General features: G+C 38.7%; 1 long non-coding RNA gene across 1 annotated transcript; it reads left to right on the top strand.

Annotated features, from left to right (window-relative positions):
* Positions 1-336: 336 nt before the first annotated feature.
* LOC110059511 (uncharacterized) lies at positions 337-13,786 on the top strand. Its single transcript, XR_016208885.1, has 6 exons — positions 337-387; positions 2,346-2,433; positions 8,926-9,076; positions 9,370-9,443; positions 11,509-11,600; positions 12,921-13,786. It is a non-coding gene; the product is annotated as an uncharacterized LOC110059511 (long non-coding RNA).
* Positions 13,787-18,756: the final 4,970 nt, after the last annotated feature.

Raw genomic sequence — 18,756 nt, 5'->3', positions numbered from 1 at the left:
CTATTATGGAAAGTCAATTAATTTGAAAATGACACAAACAGCCATAAGAATTTTCGTGTAGCCTCTTTGGGCTCGTCACGACACGAAGATTGCGTGACGAACCAAGAGAGCCCTGGTTCTCCGGTAATTAAAACTATTTATTGAGTTTTCTGTCTTTGAGCTGGTCTGGTCTTGGACCATATCTATTTTACATGTAAAAGACCGCATTCAGCCAGCTTTTGATTTTGAGACCATCTTCACTTAAAGACGCCATAAAATGTTCCGTTGAAAACGTGAGGTCGCATAGGGTTGAGTATCCCATCATACACCAAAAGCACAATCTAAGATCACGTGTCTAGAAGCATGTTGTCTTCGAAAATATGGCGGGTGTTTTACGTCTTTTTCACGGTAAGACATTTTGGCGTTTTTCTGTTTTTATTTGCTCTTCTGTGGGTTGGTCTTATATTATCATAAGTAGGAGTTATTCCCTCAAATATAAATGTAACTTGCAGAAGTAAATGCAACTGGAAGGGAGCGTTTTTAGACATTTTTAGAAGGTGAATTTGAGCACATGGCAATAACATTATTTTTTTTCATTAGAGCTATAATAACACATGCACATGTACAGTCAGTACATACAGTATGTACTCTAAGCTACTAAATCACTAGGTTGGTCCTCATAACAAAAAGTTTCCAAAAGCAAATAGCTGTGCATATTTTTGAACCCAATTGCAAGCTAAATTGATCTAAATTGTAGGGCTATCATTGACGTTTTCTTCAGGATCTGGAGGGCAACTGGGCTTTACTACCCTGTGAGCAGAGTCTCCTTCGATCTTCCTAGAAGGAGACTCTGCTCGCAGGGTAGGTTTTACAGGTGGGCAAAACTTTCTGAACTGAACTTCTTTATGAGAAAAACTTTCCTCTAGATGGTCAAACCAGGCAGGCAAATCATCCTCACAGCCGGTCAATTTGCCCAGTGCCTGGCCTGTAATGAAACTCTGTGAATTGTTGATGTTATCCTTCTAATCAAATTATTACAAATCCCTGCATTCGGTCCAGTTTTAGCCCTACATTATACATGTATTAATAATATTATTTTGAAATATCATTGGCTAGCTCCCTGAGCACACAAGATTAACCAAATCCTGCACTGTAATTGGCTACACAAGCAGGCCAGATGGCTCTTCCTTGCCACTCAGGGTTGTGCATTGTGACCCCAGGGCTTGAAATAATTTTCTGGTTGGCACCGGTCAAGTTGTCTGGTCAAACCTATTTTTGCTTGGTCAACAAACGACTTTGGCCAGACAAATGCTTAAATATCAAGCAGGTACATTTAGTGAGCTTTTGTTGTAGAACTAGCCCATATTCAGTGCAAAAAGGTATGGAATGCACGGCACAACCACAATGTTCACTAAAATCGATATAATTACATTTTTGCGTCCCATTATTACTTCTTATTGCTTCTTTCTTCCTCTTATTCTTTCTTCCTCTTATTCAAGTGATTCACGCGAACTAAGTTGTTATTTTTAATTTCACCTTAACATAAAGGCCTTAAGTTTTAAGACAGACGCTGAGAGGCATCTGTTTCGCTTCCCACATTACGTGGCAATGTTACAATAAGAATTAAAGTCACACCTTCCCACAATGGCCACCTTGGGGAGAGAGGAAAGTGGCTATTGTAGAGAGGTGGCCATTATGGGGACGTAGGGGTGTAATATGACACCTTTTTTTCAGAAGTGCAATATTTTTCATCTTTAAGAATGCTTGTTTTAGCTTGTGAACACATAACACTATCAAAATACATATAAAACAACAGAAACTAAACAGAAACAGAGACTAAAGATGCATTAAAAAAATGAGGTTTTGTATTCACTGCTTGTCAGTTGGTGAACTGGCAGTTGGCGAGAGGTTATTCTTGGCAGTTTGGACGGACTTTAATAGCCATTTCACTCGGTCCAATTGTGTAGTTCCAGAAAATATCCATACCTCCCCCACAGAAGGGATTTTTTCCAAGACCCCCAACCCCTCTGGAAATTCCAATTAAACTTGATACATTTCTTTAAATTTTTTGGTCTTAGAGAACCCTCCACCCCCAAGGAAATTCCAATCCCTTCTGTGTGGGGAGTATGGATATTTTTTGGTACTGCACATTACCATGAAATGTACTAATTTCTGAATTCTGATCGGTCATTGACTCGTGCACATTTAGGGTGCAGAGTGCAAAAGTGAGTAATTGTATGGAGTACAGCATGAAAGTTTGTGTAGTCACTCAAATTTAAACAATTATAAATGTAGAATAAATGTACGTAATGTAGTAACTTGAAGAGTCGCTCATATACATGTATGTGCATTGTTTGTTCCCACAGAATGAAACACATCGATTGAAACTGATCAAGGAGCAATGACTTTCAAGACAGGGCATGATAATATCAATGTGGAAACTATGATTGGTAGGTAAGTGATAACAGTAGCCATTAGACTTAAATGAGGTTTAGCTCAAAAACAAATTAAAGTTATGGTAAAAATTATGGGTAAAAGTAAACAACATTTCAACCACTCTTCAGTCACTTTCACCCTATTTCTCCCCTCAACATTTAACTTGACTTGAGAATGATTGAAGAGTGGTCGAAACATCTTTACTGTACTTTTATCCATAATTTTTAATGTGAATTGTTTTAAAAAACCCTTACTGATAAAAATAATGATAATTAGTATCACCCAACTAGTGGACTAATGCAAATCCTGCATTTTAATTGGCTACGCTACTAGAGGACTATTAGCAATAGTCCTCAAGTAGCGAAATTGGCGCAATCGAGTGTGATGCTTTCTTTCGGTTTATTCCCAAATAAATATTTCTTCAACTTGCATTTGCTAACTTTATTATTGCCTTTTCTGTCCGACTAGTTGGGTGATACTAAAACAATTAGACCCTTCGCCCTTAAGGGCCATGGGTCAATAGCCCATTCGGCTTCGCCTCATGGGCTATTGACCCGTAGCCCTTGTGGGCTACGGGTCTAATTGTTAATTAGTCACAAAATAATAGCTTGCTTTTAATAATGTAGAAGGATACCAAAGAGGTGAATGTTATGTTAAAGGGACCCAGTGGATGCATAGGTATGTAAGGGATCTGAGTTATTTTCCAAGTGACAGGCTGTCTGAACCAAGAGTGATGCATTGTCCCACTCCTCTCCCCCAACAATGTTTTTACAGGGTCTGAAAGTGTGTTTTCACCTACCTGTGGAGTAACATATCAGCAATCTTTAAGTTATCAAAGTTTTTGCATGTCTTGTGCAGCTAGCTAGGTAACTTGGGATTTTTCATTTGGTACACGAGTCATGAAAAATTAATCATGAAAGATTACATGTACTTAGTAAATTAAATTTGATTTTTATGGTACGAACAGTCAGGCTATAGAGCAATCAAATGTAAATTTAGGTACAATTTTGCAATTTGGTACCTTCTCCAGGTAAGTGAACATTTTAATTTGCCAGGTTCTCAACTTATCTGTTAAATCAGTCACTTTCAGTTGTGCATACTTCTGGGCTACGTTCTCTCTTTTTTTCTATCTCCCCTCGTCAAACTAGAAACACTGTCATTTGGGTAAATGAGATAAACCAGATCCATTATAAGGGAAGTGGAGAAATTGCTAGAAATGAATTGTATCTTTGAGAATATGCGAATCAGCATTTTTGTCTCCATAGTTAATTATCTATGACAGCATTTTTATCTACCAAAAAGAAAACATCTGTTTCATTTTAGATCAGTTTAAAAACAAGCAAGCAAAGCGTAACACCCAAAATTCAGAGTTTCAATTTTGTGTGGTTTTCGAGGGGCCTATAAAAAAATTCCTCCAAAAAATGAAGCACCTACCAAAATAAAGGTCATTTTGGTTCATTGTATATGTTGCTTGACTTGTGTAGAAAAAATGAAGGCAATCTGTTTTCCACAAAAATGTGAGTGGTTGGTTCTTACATGGACACTTTCTTAAATTACCTATAATGGGTGACATTTAAGTGTCAAGGCACTTTGCTATTTTGGAGTACTTAAGGCAAATTTCCCTCCTCACCTAAGTGAAATATTGCAATTAGCACTCAGTTCAGTCAATTGTCTCAACTACTTTTGTCGCCCTGCAAGTTACTCCTGACTCACCTGCTGACCTCACCCTAACTCGAATCAATGAAGAATTTGGAGATGTATTCAAAGGCCAAGGTTGTATGCAAGGCAAATTGGACCTTGAAGATGACAAGTCTGTTAGGCCAGTGATCAACCCGCCTCGCCGTGTTCCCTTTGCCCTTAAAGAGAAACTCAAGTCAAAACTTGACCGCCGAGAGAAGCTACATCTGCAAGGTGCAGGAACCGACTGACTGGGTTTCAAGTCTGCTGGTAGAGGAGAAACCCAATGGGAAATTAAGAGTCTGTATTGATCCAGCCCATCTCAGCAAGGCACTGAAGAGACCACACTACCCGCTTCCAGTCATAGAAGAAATTCTTCCTGAATTAGCAAATGTCAAAGTCTTCAGTAACGCTGGCCTTAAAGATGGTTTCCTACATATCGAGCTGGATGATTAGTCAAGCCTTCAGACAATTTCCAGACACCATGGGGTAGATATTGCTGGAAACAAATGTCATTTGGAATTTTGCCAGCCCCAAAGCATTTCCAACAAAATCTGGATCAGAACTTAGAAGGTTTACCTGGCATGTTCAGAATCTTTGATGACCTGCTTATCACTGGCAAAAGTTCAAACATTTAAGAAGCAACAAAAGATCAAGACAGAAACTTAAGAAAGCTTCTGGAGAGATGTAGAGAATGCAATATCAAGCTCAACAAAGACAAGTTCAAGTTCAAGTGTTTTGAAGTCACATTTAGTGGCCATCTATTGACCAGTGAAGAATTGAAGCCTAATCCACATAAAATTGAAGTCATTTGCAACATGCCCAGACCAGAAGATGTACAAGCTGTTCAATGCTTTGTCAACACAGTAAAGTACCTGTCTAAGTTCCTAGAGGATCTCTCAGACATGTGTGAGACATTACGTACACTCGCTCACAAAGATGTCCCCTGGGAGTAGTCTCAAGAACAAGAACAAGCCTTCCAAAGCATCAAGAAAGCAGTGTCTACTGCCCCAGTGCTGAAGTTCTTCAATCCAGACTCCCTTACTGAAGGAGAAGGAGATGCCTCAGAGAAAGGGATTGGCTTGGCATTAATGCAGCAAGGTCAACCTGGGACATATGTAAGCAGAACCCTAAGCAAGTCAGCGCAAAACTACTCTCAAATCGAGAAAGAGTTACTTGCCCAAGTCTTTGGAATGGAGCACAATCAGCAGTATGTCTACGGAAGAAAGATAACCGTGTGGACAGACTACAAGCCATTGGAGATGATTGCCCGCAAACCTGTCACATCAGCCCCTAAAAGACTACAACGTCTCCTGATGAGGCTTATGCAGTATGATGTGAAGATCAAGTATAGGCGTGGTCCAGAGAACTCTTGAAGCAATTATACAGCAATTTAATGCATGGCATCAGAAACTGATCAAATATTTCGAAAATTATATTCTTCCTCAGTGCATCATCATGCAAAATTGTTTTTATGTTAATAATAATTTCCAATACAATTTATGTCTCTGCTTCTGGGTGGTATAGGCATCATTTTAGCCCCAATGCTTTTCCAAGCGGCATGAGCTATAGCTGAGTTTTGACTGGGGTCCCCATCCTGGATAAAAAGCTTAGACCCTCCTTTTTTCCAATCTCTTTCTATCAACCACTTAAAATATAAACCACAACTTCGTTCCCAAGCTCTCTCTCCTCTGCCTCCCTTGTCATTGGGAGAAAGATCCTGGTTGGGGTTGGACACATGCCCACCTCTGACACAAACTTTTCCACCAGGGTAGAGTTGTCGATATCAACTGAAGCGAAAGAAAGGCGATTGCTGGTCATCGCTGTATTAATCACACACGGGCGCATACACCTTTGAAATTCTCTAGTCCTATTCTAAGCTTCACAGAGGTCAGAAAAATATATTTATATAATTATACCGTGTCTCCAGTGTACTGAAGTATCACTCTGATTTTAATTCCAGGCGGCCGATTTATTATTAAAGAAGTAAGACTGTTTCTCTGTTTTATGTTGCCCGAAGTAACCTCATGGCACATTGTCAGGGCTGTCATTAAGTTTTGAGTCACCTGTAGCCTTGTTCTGAACACCCCTAGCAAACTTGTTACTTTGTGGGTGAATTCTATCAACAACAGGCAATTTCACCCGTACCATGAAGGGAAAATCAAGCATACTCAGCCGTAACAGGTGTTTCAGGTTACGGCCCTTAATGAGAGCCCTGCATTGTCTGCTAAATAAAATGATGTTTTATTAAAGGAGCACAGTCACGGTTTGCAAATATTGAAAAGTTTAGCCTCAATTTTTCAAATTCGTCGTTTGTAATCTGTGTTAATCTTCTCGATCCTTAGCCATCCTTGTTCCTGTATGGTTTACCATTGTGTCTTTGGTGTTTTTCTATCTTATTGAACTGTTATTTTCAGGTTTCCTACCATTTAAAGGAAATTTTGTATGTAGCCAAAATAACTCAAAATACCACGACTAAGCTCTTTTAACCACTTTGAAAAATATAATTCTTGACTATGCCAAGGAACCGTGTTTCAACATCTGTCTTACATAAACCCGATGTTGATGAAATATGAGTGCGGGCTTATGTCAACAAAACTGTAAATCATTTTGCATTGAGCACTGTAAATGGAATGCCAGTCAGAATACTCAGCTAGTCGGCCCTTGTGACAGAAATACTTTTTAAACAATCAAATAAAATACCGCACAAAGAAGAACATAAATTTAAAGATTCAAGGGACTGATCCAGTTGTTTCACTTTGATTCGGTATGTGACATTTTACACCTGCTAAATGTCAAAAAGTTTGTGCACCATTTGGCTGACGAATTTCTTTGTGAAGGAAAGTCTTCTATATTTTGGAGATGGTAGTTTTTAGCTACTGTTCGAGGATGTGAAACCCACAAAGTTTGTCACAGCAATAATCAAAACACTCTGCCACCCGTCCCGCCCAACAGATTTTTTTATCACCCAGATTTTGGATGATCACGTGACCAGCCACAGCCAGGATCGTTCTCCCAATGACAAGGGTGGCAGAGGAGAGAGAGCCCAGGAATGAGGTTGTATAAGCCATTCATTCTGTCTTATTTCTCACACAAACTTTGCCACTCTCCCACAGGACCCACAGTGAGCCCTTTGCTGTGTACACAAGCCATGTCTATAAACTGTCAGTTTCTTTTCTCCAGATGTGCCCCTGAGGTGCCCGCGCTTGGTCTGTGGGGTTGAACTTCTGTATACTCACAGCATCCAAGAAAAATGCTATCTGTTTGGTCCACAAACTGTCGTTGTACTCACGTTTGATCTTTTATGATCATCTTTCGCTTGATCTCATGCTTGATCATCTCTAATCTATTTTTCAGATCTTTATCTGTCAGTAGACTCTTTTGGCTTGCTTCTTGTAGATACTTGTACCCTTGGCTATGAAGAATTACCGTTGCACTGTTCGGAAGGAAATGTATCTTCAACTGACACCTGCCTGCTGCATAAGTGGCTTGACAGTAAATTTCCCTTCTGATTTCCTCAAGTTTGGGATTTCTCGCGGAATTAAGTGCTCTTCCTGTGCCCAGAATTAATTGCTCTTCCTGTGCACACAATTTTTGGGGGCATCCTATGGCTGTTTTTGGCACTCTTGATTGTTTTCGCAGCCTTTAGCATCCTTTAAAATTCTATGGAATGAGGCACGGGATATGTGCGACCACTGAATGATCTGTTTGGCACTTAAACTTTTCCAATCCTTTGTGAAGCAGACATACTTGTTTGCATGCATTTCACCACAAATTTTAGCATTAGAAACTATTTTCCCTCGTTCTTCTGCTGTCTTGAACCTAAATTGTGACTCTTCACTCAAATACAATGATCACGATATTTACCTGTATGCGCTAATTATAAATTTCTTGCAACAGAGAACAGTACCAACGTGATCATTTTACTAATATTAGAATGCCTTGTGTTTGTATCCATGTTAGCGAATGTCTCATTTCCATGAAATAACAGTTTTTTACCTTCAGACAATGGGCCACAAAAGCGTTGAGACAGTTTGCTATTTTAGAGCAGGCAAAGTAAGGTAAAGTCTGCATACGAACCAAGCAGCCCATCCAGTCATGAGAGTAAAGTGTCTTGCCCAAGAATGCAGTGCAATGTCCCCAGCCAGGGCTCGAACCTACAGTGGGCGACAAAAGTAGTTGAGACACTTTTAGGAAATGACACATCTTGATATTTAAGCACTTGTTCTATTTTATTTGCATCTAGTATTGATTCTCTGATACCCCCAGCCCCCGCCCCCCTCCCGCTCCCCCCCAACTCAATGTTGTGTAGGCGCTGTGGTCAGTGCAGTCCAAGAAATAGAAAAATCAATATTGTTTAGGGGCGGGAGGGGGGGGGGAGGGAATGTGTCCAAGACGCTCGAAAATTGAATTTTATTGCCAAGTGTCTCAACACTTTTGTCGCCCATTGTAGACCACTCGATCCAAAGACGAGTGCCCTACCAAGAGGCTGAACCTCCCGTACTTAAGGTAAATTTTCTGGACCCTAAAACTTGCCTCTTTCCTGTACAGCATTGAAAAGGAGGAGGAGGTGTGGTTCCCAATGTAAACAGAATTTGAAATGGAATAAGTGAAATGGTGAAATTAGCCCTCTATTCAGTCAACTGTCTCAACTACTTTTGTCACCCATTGTAAATAAAATGAAAAAAATACCGCACAAGAAAGATATTGATTACCAAGATGCTTAAAATCGGTAGCAACGACATCTTTTCAATTGACTGTACATATGTAGTCTGTAAAACTTAAGAGGTTGAGGCTGTCATAAAGGTTAAAACATTTCCTGTTTCTTACTAGATACAAAAGAGAGAAGCAACAATGAAAGTATGTGCAGAGACTCAGGAGAAGAAAAAATCAAATCAAGACATGGGATTCCTTGTTAAGTGGGTCACAATTGCTTTGTGATTGGTTTCAGGTGCTAGCCTAGGCGTGACTGTGCACAATGCAGGTGAAAAAGTTTAAACAAATAGAGATGTTACTGTTTCACTGTTCATTCTTTTCAAGATACAGTTGTTATGTGGCAATACAACACCCTAGCCCTTCAGGGGTGGGGTGCACAAAAATTCCTTAAAACTACAAATGCCTGCGCACATTGTTGATGAGTATTTTTTGTGGGAGGAGAGACACAGTAATCTAGTGCACACTGGACTGCAGATCAAGAAGGCTGGGTTAGAGCCAATGGTTAGGGTCTCTGTGTTGTGTTCTTGGCCACAAGTTAAAACAATTCCCATTTCTTACTAGATAAAAACCAAAAAGCTGTGTGCGGAGACTGCTGTGGAGAAAGGTTCATATTGAGATAGTAGATTCCATATCAGGTGAGTCTGCGTTTCTTTGTGTTTGTTTGGAGAGGTTATCACTTACTCGATTTTATCTGTGCTGGGAATAATGGCACACATTGCAGGCAGGAAATTAAAACCAATAGAGATCTTTTTTTTTTTCACTGTTCAGCAACTGCACTGCATTATTGCTGTTCTTGGACATGACATGTTACTCTCACAGTGCCTCCCTCCACATGCTGGGGCTACCCCTGCAACAGACTGGCATACATTTAAGGGGGGAGGAGGAAGAGGGGGAGTAGAAAGATGTCTTATCAGTTGATGCAACAGAAACTGGAATAAGCTATCAGTGGTAGTTTGGATCACTTGGCCTGATGAAGAATTTAACTTACCTTCATTGTCAGAACTCCCGCTAGTAGGGTTGAAACTTTCAAACCCTGATGACTTATTTTTATTTAGTAATCAGGGATTTCAACAATTTTTGGTGCAAGAGGGTAGTTTAGAATACCAGGCAGGTACCAGTAGTTTTTTGGAAGGCCCAGGGGGCCTTCCCAACTAAAGGGTTCCGTGGGCACGCTCCCCTTTTGAAATTTTGAAATTCTAGACTCGTGCAGATGCGTTTTCCGGCATGTTGAAAACTATTTTTATGTTGCTTTGTCGTTCCTAGAAGTCAATCAATTTGAAAAACAAGGTTGATAACATGTGGTATTTTAATTCTTCGTGTTCAAATCGATTCATGAACGATCCATCATATTTCAAGTTTAAACACTGAAATTTGCCCCTTTCAATATACTCAACTAACTCTGCGAAGAATCATTCTCGTTCGACCTCTTTTGTTTTGATGCTGGAGCGAAATATGCTAATAACGATTGCCATTAACTTTTGGCAGCCATTGCAATTTATGCTTCGTCCCAGTATCCTCTTGATTACAGCTGAAGTGCGTGGCAAATTTGTTTCACTTTGTACTGAAGCGATTTTCCTCATGCGTTAGTTTAGACTTTCCTTCATATTTTGTGGTCGAAAAGGCTGGGTGAACACTAGAACGTTTTTTCTTATACCTTTCCTTTTCTTTACCTGTTACATAAGACTTATTGTGCCAAATTTCTTGAAGAGAATCCCTAGCTGCAAGGAAATTATCTGGTCTTAGTTATTTGTGTACGGCTACGCAGGACGGCTACAAGCGGGTAGATCTACCCGCTATGCAGCTATTATTGAAGTTTGTAAAACTTAAAGTGGTACTGTGATCAAATTTTTCCCCCTTGATTTTTTGGGTGTATCACATAGAATTCCATGAAAGAATAAATGCTGTTTACCCTTTGCAATATCTGCATTAGTTCCAGAGATATTTAAGTTTGAAAAATGTGTAAAATATGCAAATGAGATGACTGATGACGTCATACACTCAACCCAATTTTATATCAAGTACATAAATAGAGCCATCTTGGTTAATTTGCGGTGCAGACCATTGAAACTTTGAAGGCTAATAGTTCTACAGGAAACACACCTACGGCTATAAAAAATTCTGTTCCCATGGCAACTCACTCTTTCCAGTCCCCACCCACGTGATTTCAATATGTTAGTGATTTTCAGCTCGCAAAACATTAACTGAGGCCACAAACTTGAGCTAACATATTTATATGCTTGCTGAATCAAGCATATGAAGCACCATGTGCAAATATCAAAATGGAACGCCAAAGATGGCTAGAAATGCCTTTTATATTGGGGAGGTCTGGAACCCAGTATGTTGCCATGGTAACCAAACTGTTACGCTCATATTTTAGAGCACATTTAGTAGAATCTTACTGCAAAGAATCAAACATTTCCGATTCAAATTGGCTGAGATATCTTTTTTCATCACATTTGATCAAAATTTGGTTGAGTGTATGACGTCATCACTGGGCTAATTTGCATATTTTTAAAACTTGAATATCTCTGGAACGAAGAGACATATTTGAATATAGTAAACAGCATTTTTCTTCTCACACAGGCTACTTGTTTATGTTTTAACATGGCTGCGATAGCAAAGATGCGATTTTCGTTATAGTACCACTTTAAGAGATCAAGGAATTTCATAAGGGTTAAAACATTTGCAGTTTCTTATTAGATACAAAACAGAGAAGCAAGAAAAAGAACTACAGTATGTACTGAGACTCGAGAGGAGAAAGAATCAGATTGATACATTGGATCCCATAGTAGGTCAGTCACAATTTTATGTTTGGTATCACTAGGAATGATTTGCATAATGCAGGTAGAAAATTAAAACCAATAGAAATGTTATTGTTTCACTACCCTTTAGCTAATCAACAAATCGTTGTTACGTGGTCATACACTGAAGCCCTTCAAGGGTAGGGTGTACAGAAATTCCTTAAGACTACAATGCCTGTGGTAGTGTCATTGAGGAGTATTGTTTTGTGGGAGGAGGGACACAGTAGTCTAATGGTTAGTGTACTGGACTGCACATCAAACAGTCTGGGTTTGAGCCAATGGTTACAGTTTATGCATTGTGTTCTTGGGCAAGACACTATACTCTGACACTTATGCCCCATTTATATGGTCTCAGGTACCCGAGACAACCCTCCCCCTGAGTTACCCTGGCCAAGGTAACTTTAAGCTTATTTCTTTGCAAAATCAACCAACCATTTACATTTGGATTGCGAACCTGTCTCGGGGGGTGAGACAACTCTGGTGGGCGAGTTGTCTCAACTCGGCAGGTAGGGTAACCCTGGCAAGCAGGACAATTCTTGGCGTTGCGAGTGTCACGTAATGGCTAGATTTAGGATTTAAAGCAGAAATTTGTATCAGAGAAGTGAAAATTAACTCGGCAAAGCCCACTGTGATCAAATGACCAAGGGAAACTCGAAGAAAGAAGGACATCTGTACATTTGATTGTTCAATAAGGATTATGAATAATCATGCAGCGTCAACTTTGACTCGGCCTACAGGGACCACGCTTTCACATATAAATGCTCGATAAAGTTGCCCCGAGGGGAGGGTTGTCTTGGGTACCCAAGACCATATAACTGGGGCCTTATAGTTCTTTTGACTACCTCTCTCCATTCAGGTGTACAAATGAGTTCTAGGTGAATTTAATACTGGATGCTAACCCTGTGACAGACTAGTATCCCATCCAGGCAGGATAAAAATAAGCCCTATCACTTAATGAAACAGAGATCTGGATAAGCTGTTATAGTTATAGCGTTTTTCCTCATCTTTGTTTTTCTTCTTGTGTATTCATTTGTGCTCAAGTTTTCTTGCTGACCTGTATTTTATTTCTATTCAATGCTGATGTTAACTGGTTGCCTGGCTCCGCTAGCCGCTATGGTTATTCCATGCAGTTAGTACTCAAATTATTACTTTTAATATTTTCATTTAAATTGTAATTTTTTCTTTAGCAAGAATGAGTACAAATAAAAATTGATTATTATTAGTCGATTAAACACTGTATGTATATTTTGTTCTTTGGGTTTCAGTTTACCCATTGTTAATTAGACCATTAATTTTTTGTCTTTCTTGCAGGCTGCCATCTCAAGTGTACATGCGACGGCATTAACATGCACAGCGAAGCAAAGGAAAGCAAAGAACTTCGCTTAGATGTTTCCTCTGTGGATCACGTTTTGATAGTGAGGTAGATTTACAAGACAAAGTGTAGGTTGAGTTTCTTGCGACAAGATTATTAGGACGGAGCCCGTATTAGTGATTTCAAAACACAAAACTCTAGAGTCAAAAGAGGACGTTGGAATTTCTGTTAAGTTGTCTTGTATCTGCTGAATTGTCTCGTATCTTACTAGTTTTCGAGGAAGCCGCGAATTGTATTTCAAGTTTTAGCTTTAAAATTAAGGTGGAATATTAGCATTACCTGGATTAGTTTTTGTTACTAGAGTTTTTAGCCAGGAAGACTCTTATTAAACTCGTTGAAATTACCGCGCAATTGTCTAGTATCTATTTCACACATTTACTGAAATCCGTGCAGTTTTCGAGGACGCATTTAATTGATGTAAAGGTTGCGCTTTTAAAAGGGCTAAGAAGAAAATCGAAAAATGTTGTCCTTAGAAAAAAAAGTCTGCAATTTTAAATGCTGTCTGTTTTAGAGTCCAGCATATACTGTGTCTTTTGGCGGAAAAAATTTTGCACTATGTAGGATTTTTTCCCATCAAAAGTCAAAGTATACGCTTGATTTCTGGCCAGACTCTGTTCAAAAACGCAGAATTTTTTTTCTTTTTGGCAACCCTACATAGTCAAAAAATAGTAAAAGAGATAGCCTACATTTTGACTAGTACGAGGCTCTTTTAAAAGCGCATTTTTTTTGTTATTTTTTACTTATTCAGATTTTTTGTATTGAATTTCAATTGAGTTATTAAAAAGCCAATAAAAGTTATACTGCAGACGTGTGTGTAATTGACTTCTGTTTGCTGTGTTATTTTTATTGTCTTCATTATCCTTCAACAATGCTGAAATAATGTACACAATAAAAACCACCACCTGCTGTTTTCATTTCATTTTATTGTTTTGCAATAAGTAACTAACTAATTGGAAATCAGTTAAATTAAATTAAAACGTGCGAAGGAAAAAGTTCGCGTTTAAAAACTAAGACTTTTGGCGGGAAAATTTGAAAAAATTTTGCACAGCGTTTCCCCTTACAACTTTTTGAGGAAAAAATAAAAAGGTCACCCTTCAGAAGTTTTTGATCGCAAAAATTTTTAAAAGGCAACAGTTCACAAAAAAAAAAATCCCGTCAAAAACAACTGCATCACCCCGAGTTGAAAAAAACAATTTTGATATTTCGTGATAGTTTATTCTGTCTCAAATAAATTTTTGCCAAACAGTCTTCAAATTTCATTCTTCAAAGAACTTCGCGATGGTTTTTGTGCGAGGCGATGCAGGAGTTCCTCGGGACATGAAAAAGATGAAATGGCAAATGGATCAAATAGGCGACAAAATTTAATTCCAAAATGGATTTTTAAAACTCGCGAAGTGACCGTGAAATACCGTTTCAACTAACCGAATTTAATTCTATATCCAATCGAGTTTAATCTGCAACTGTTTGAAGCTTGCCATTTCATATCTTTCTCTGTCAGACGACAACATAGCTAGTACACTTCGAATCAGTTGCACAGGAGTAAGAACTCATCAATCAAAATCCAATTATTTTCCCCCTCGCAAACTTGCCCAATTTCGAAGGGTGATAACCCATTGAAATTCCGAAATGAGTTAATTTTCTCTTCCGATGCGACCGTTCGCTCCGTGATCCCTTTTCCGTGCAACAACCAAAGTGTAAACTTAAAATCAATATCTAGTAGCACAAAGATGTTTATTCCTAAAATGGCGCAAAATTTCTGAGGCTGGCTCAGTATACTTTATGAACTTGTTAAGTCAAAACAACGTCCGAACAATCTACCGTGGGAATTTAAATCTCTTGACGAAAAGTTTTCCAAAAATGTTTACTCTGTTTTGAACAAAGCTTATCAAAGAAAAACGCTTATGTGCTTCTTTTGGACGTCCAGAAATTTAAAATCGGAAATGGAAAACAAACATGTTTTGCAAAGGCGCCAAGAGAACTTAGTATGACAAGGCAAGTTTTTAATACCAAATCATATGCAAATACCATCCTTGTTGACAAATTTGTTGCGGGTCTTCCTAGATTTGGTTATGACTGTTAAAAAATTGTTGGCAGCCTTTTAAATCTTGAAAAACAACCAGTACATGTTAATTTTAAATGTTGATTGTGAACTAGTACGTAAGGTTGTCCTTTTGCAGGTCATTGCCTGACAACTGTTGAAAAACAAGATGGAAGAATTGAATTTGATTTGCATATGTTAAAGCATTTACAGAAACAGGTAATATATTTTCAGTATATTTTCAGTTGTTATCCTGAATTCGTTCGTACTTTAAAGCTGAAAATATCAATTCTCCTTAACGACTGCCTTACTTGGTCGTAACTGTAGTTCTGAGAATTTGGTAGCACATCAAGACGATATCTCCTCGTCGATGATTTTGTTCATCATTCTCGCTATACTTATCTGCCTTTTTCCTTTTTACAACACCTTTTATAAACCAGATATTGATTTTAGAAGCCTAAACTTTCAATATCTAGAGGTTAAACAAACGTTGATCTGTCGTTAAGGTGGCACTTTCAAAAACCTGAGAGTTGTGTCCAATAACCTGAGGATATTTTCAATTTCTTTTACGGTACCCGTGGTACAGCAATATGTAAGAAAAGCTTCGATTTACAGCGGAAGATAACTATTCTGGTAATCACATGAATCTGAATGCAGTTTGTAATCTCCGAGAAATTTTCCCTTAGCCTTCCGAATTCCTTAAAGTATTTCCAAAATGTTCGTTACCGTTGGGAAATCTCCGGAAGTCTTCGGAAATCTTCGAGTCATCTCCGGAATTCTGTCGTCGGATGGCTTTCGGCAACCGTTCGGAGTATCGTGGTTCGTTGTAATTTGCAATCGACTTTTCTGTTTTTAAGTATGTTTTACATTGTTGAACATGTTGGCGAATAATTTTATAATGCAATTGTGTGTTCATGTGATTAATTCAGAAGACCATCCGGTACTCTTTCAAGAGTAATTTTCATCATCCTGGCATTTCTCTGCCTTATTACACCATGAATTTGAGTCTTTATTCGATGAAAATTTAATGTTAGGAGATAATTTTAATATCAGTAAGACAATTTAAATTTGTTGCAGAATAATTTCGAATGTTCCAAGATGTATTTTTTCTGTTTCACGCTAGAGTATGCGACCCTATTAATCTCCTTTTACATGAAAAACACTGAATATAACTTTGAGGTTTTATTCGATCTGAAGAGAATAAAATTTTGCGCGATAATTTTAATTCTAGCAAGGCAATTTATTGTTGTACAGTGAATTTCGTTGTAGCCAATTATATTTTTTTCGTTGTCGTACAGGCCATTAATAAATCACCTTTTGCCTAAAAAATATATACCCACCCGATGTTACATTACTTCGTCGATTCGGAGATAAAACGTACACGTTTTGATCACAAAAATTTAGATGGTGTTGCCAATATAGTGCCACCGTAAAAACTCAACGTTGTTTAACCACTTAAAATATTTTCTGAAATCATGTCGACCAAAATGGTGGCTACCAGAATCGAGATCTCAGATTAATTTAGGACGAAGGTTAGCTATTGAAAATATATAGATCAGTCGTTCGAAACAAATAAATAGCACGACTTCTTCTACTAGAAAAAACCTCACAACTAATCCTCACAACGTAAGCTTGAAATATATTGCCACCATTTTGATCGAAAGCAATGAAATTAAAATTCTTATCTCGTTGTCATCTCCATTGTTGAATAATTATCAACTCCTCGTGAATTTCGATCTCTTCTTTCGTTCGCCGGGTCTCACCAATGATCTCACCAATCTTCGCCGTTTGGCCATTTCCTCTCCTTAAAAGGATGACAATTAAACATTAGCTTTTTCTCGAGAAAAATGGGTTTCCAAGATACACTATTACTGCCAGGGCAAGCACTCGGCTCGTATGAACCGGCAGCACGTGGTAACGGTGTTCAACTTTGCGGGAGCAACGTGCAACGAGAAGAACGGGAAATGTCAAACAATTAAATTCAGCAAGAGAATCCTAAAAACTTGTGCAAAGTTTATTTCTTAATCCTTCACTGAAACTTTTCATCACAGTGATTGCAAAACTGCGACTATTTGGTCTATATACAAAGCTTTGTGAAGCTCGGCAAAGAAAATTGCGAGCGAAGGGCAGAACTTAACTTTAGGAAGGTAGAAATTGTTCCGTTTGTTGAACAGTACACTCACCACTAATATTTTAATACTTGTGGTTCGTCCTGCTTTATCTTTTTCGAAGGAAAAACATGGTCAGATCCGACATCACCGGGAGCACGTAAATTTACGTCTTCACACTATGACCAAGTGTTTGGTTTGACGCAAATTCCAAGATTAGTCATGAATATTGATTACAAATCGCTAACAAAAACGTCGACGCATATTTTCGTGACTTTGATTTTTAATTATTATGCAAAACTATTGTATCACCTCAAAAATATCAAGTTTACTCCAGATCTTTACATTTTTAGATCTTTTCAACCTTTATAAAGACAGTAATACATGAAATTAAAAACATTTGTAAAGATTTTTGCAGGTAATCAGGAAAAATCCCCGTGTATAGACCTGATGGCCTACGAATCAAAGTTGATAACCAACGTTTCGGCGTCATCCGGCCTGACACCATTCTCAAGGCGAAGTGAATAAATTAATGCCAAGCTGATTTCTATACTTTTACAGTCTCTACAAAGTAGCATAATAATTAAACCGTTTTTAAAGTTTGATATTTGTATGATTTTGTTACTTGTAAATTTTGTCATTTAAACGAAGGATATTAAAAAAAATCGAGGTACTTCCGTTGAAAATTATGGGTTCCCTTCTGGGTCTCACCTACTTTCCCCTGGCATTCGCAACCCCGCGGGCTTTTAATGGTCCTTTTTACCGTGCATTCCCTTGTGCTTCTCCTCTTATCTTTCTGTTTCCGTTTCTCCTTATAATCCCTGCGACTTCCGCCACACGCAAAGTCGTTCATTCATCTGCGGGTCTCCCTCACCAAGCACTTTCTCTACGTTACGTTCTTTAATTGAATTGTCGTGGGTTTTCCTGCGATCGGCTGAGAGCTATGAGCAACATGTAAACACAGCCTCGTGCGTTAACCCGCGAGTTCCACAACGATAGGTAACATCGAGCTTTCCAGGATGCTTCCCCAACGTTATCCATTAAAAAGAAATATAGGGAGAGTCTTATCTTGTAGCCGCTTGTGGAACTGTTACTAGGAACAATATGACTTCCCCTCTTTTGTTTTTTGTCGCTAGTAATAAGCCATCCATTCCCGTCCTGTCTCCTCTCTCCTCCACAGAGGTTCGAGACGTTCCTTATAGAAATCTTTGCGCCTGCATGATTTACCATTCAGCGGATTCTCCCTACCCGAAAAACCTCTTTGTGCCTCAACGGAGGAGAGAGGCCTGTCCCCCTTAGCCGGCCGGGCCTTGCGCGAGGAAAAGATGGGCCTCGAGCAGCATGATAATTCAACACTGATTTCCTTCCCGAAAGGACCTTCTGATTGATTTCTAACTGAGGCCGTTAGATTACAGCACCGACTACAGAGAATTGAGAACGAAATTCTGACCAGGAAGTGTATGGCAACAAATGTTTAGGGGACTTCTGTTCAATGAATTTCTCTCCGTAAAAGGTTTAAACTTCCTCAAGATGTTTAAGCGCTGTGACAAACAGTTTTCGTGAAATTTACGCAGTGATGCCACCCAGAAGGAAACCAGCACTGAATTAGTGAAAATCTTAGTCCCAGAA

The sequence above is a fragment of the Orbicella faveolata genome, unplaced genomic scaffold (genome assembly GCF_042242905.1).
Source record: "Orbicella faveolata isolate gen_17 unplaced genomic scaffold, um_ofav_v1 contig_26, whole genome shotgun sequence".
Classification (NCBI taxonomy): domain Eukaryota; kingdom Metazoa; phylum Cnidaria; class Anthozoa; order Scleractinia; family Merulinidae; genus Orbicella; species Orbicella faveolata.
This window is presented reverse-complemented; position numbering and strand designations above follow the sequence as displayed.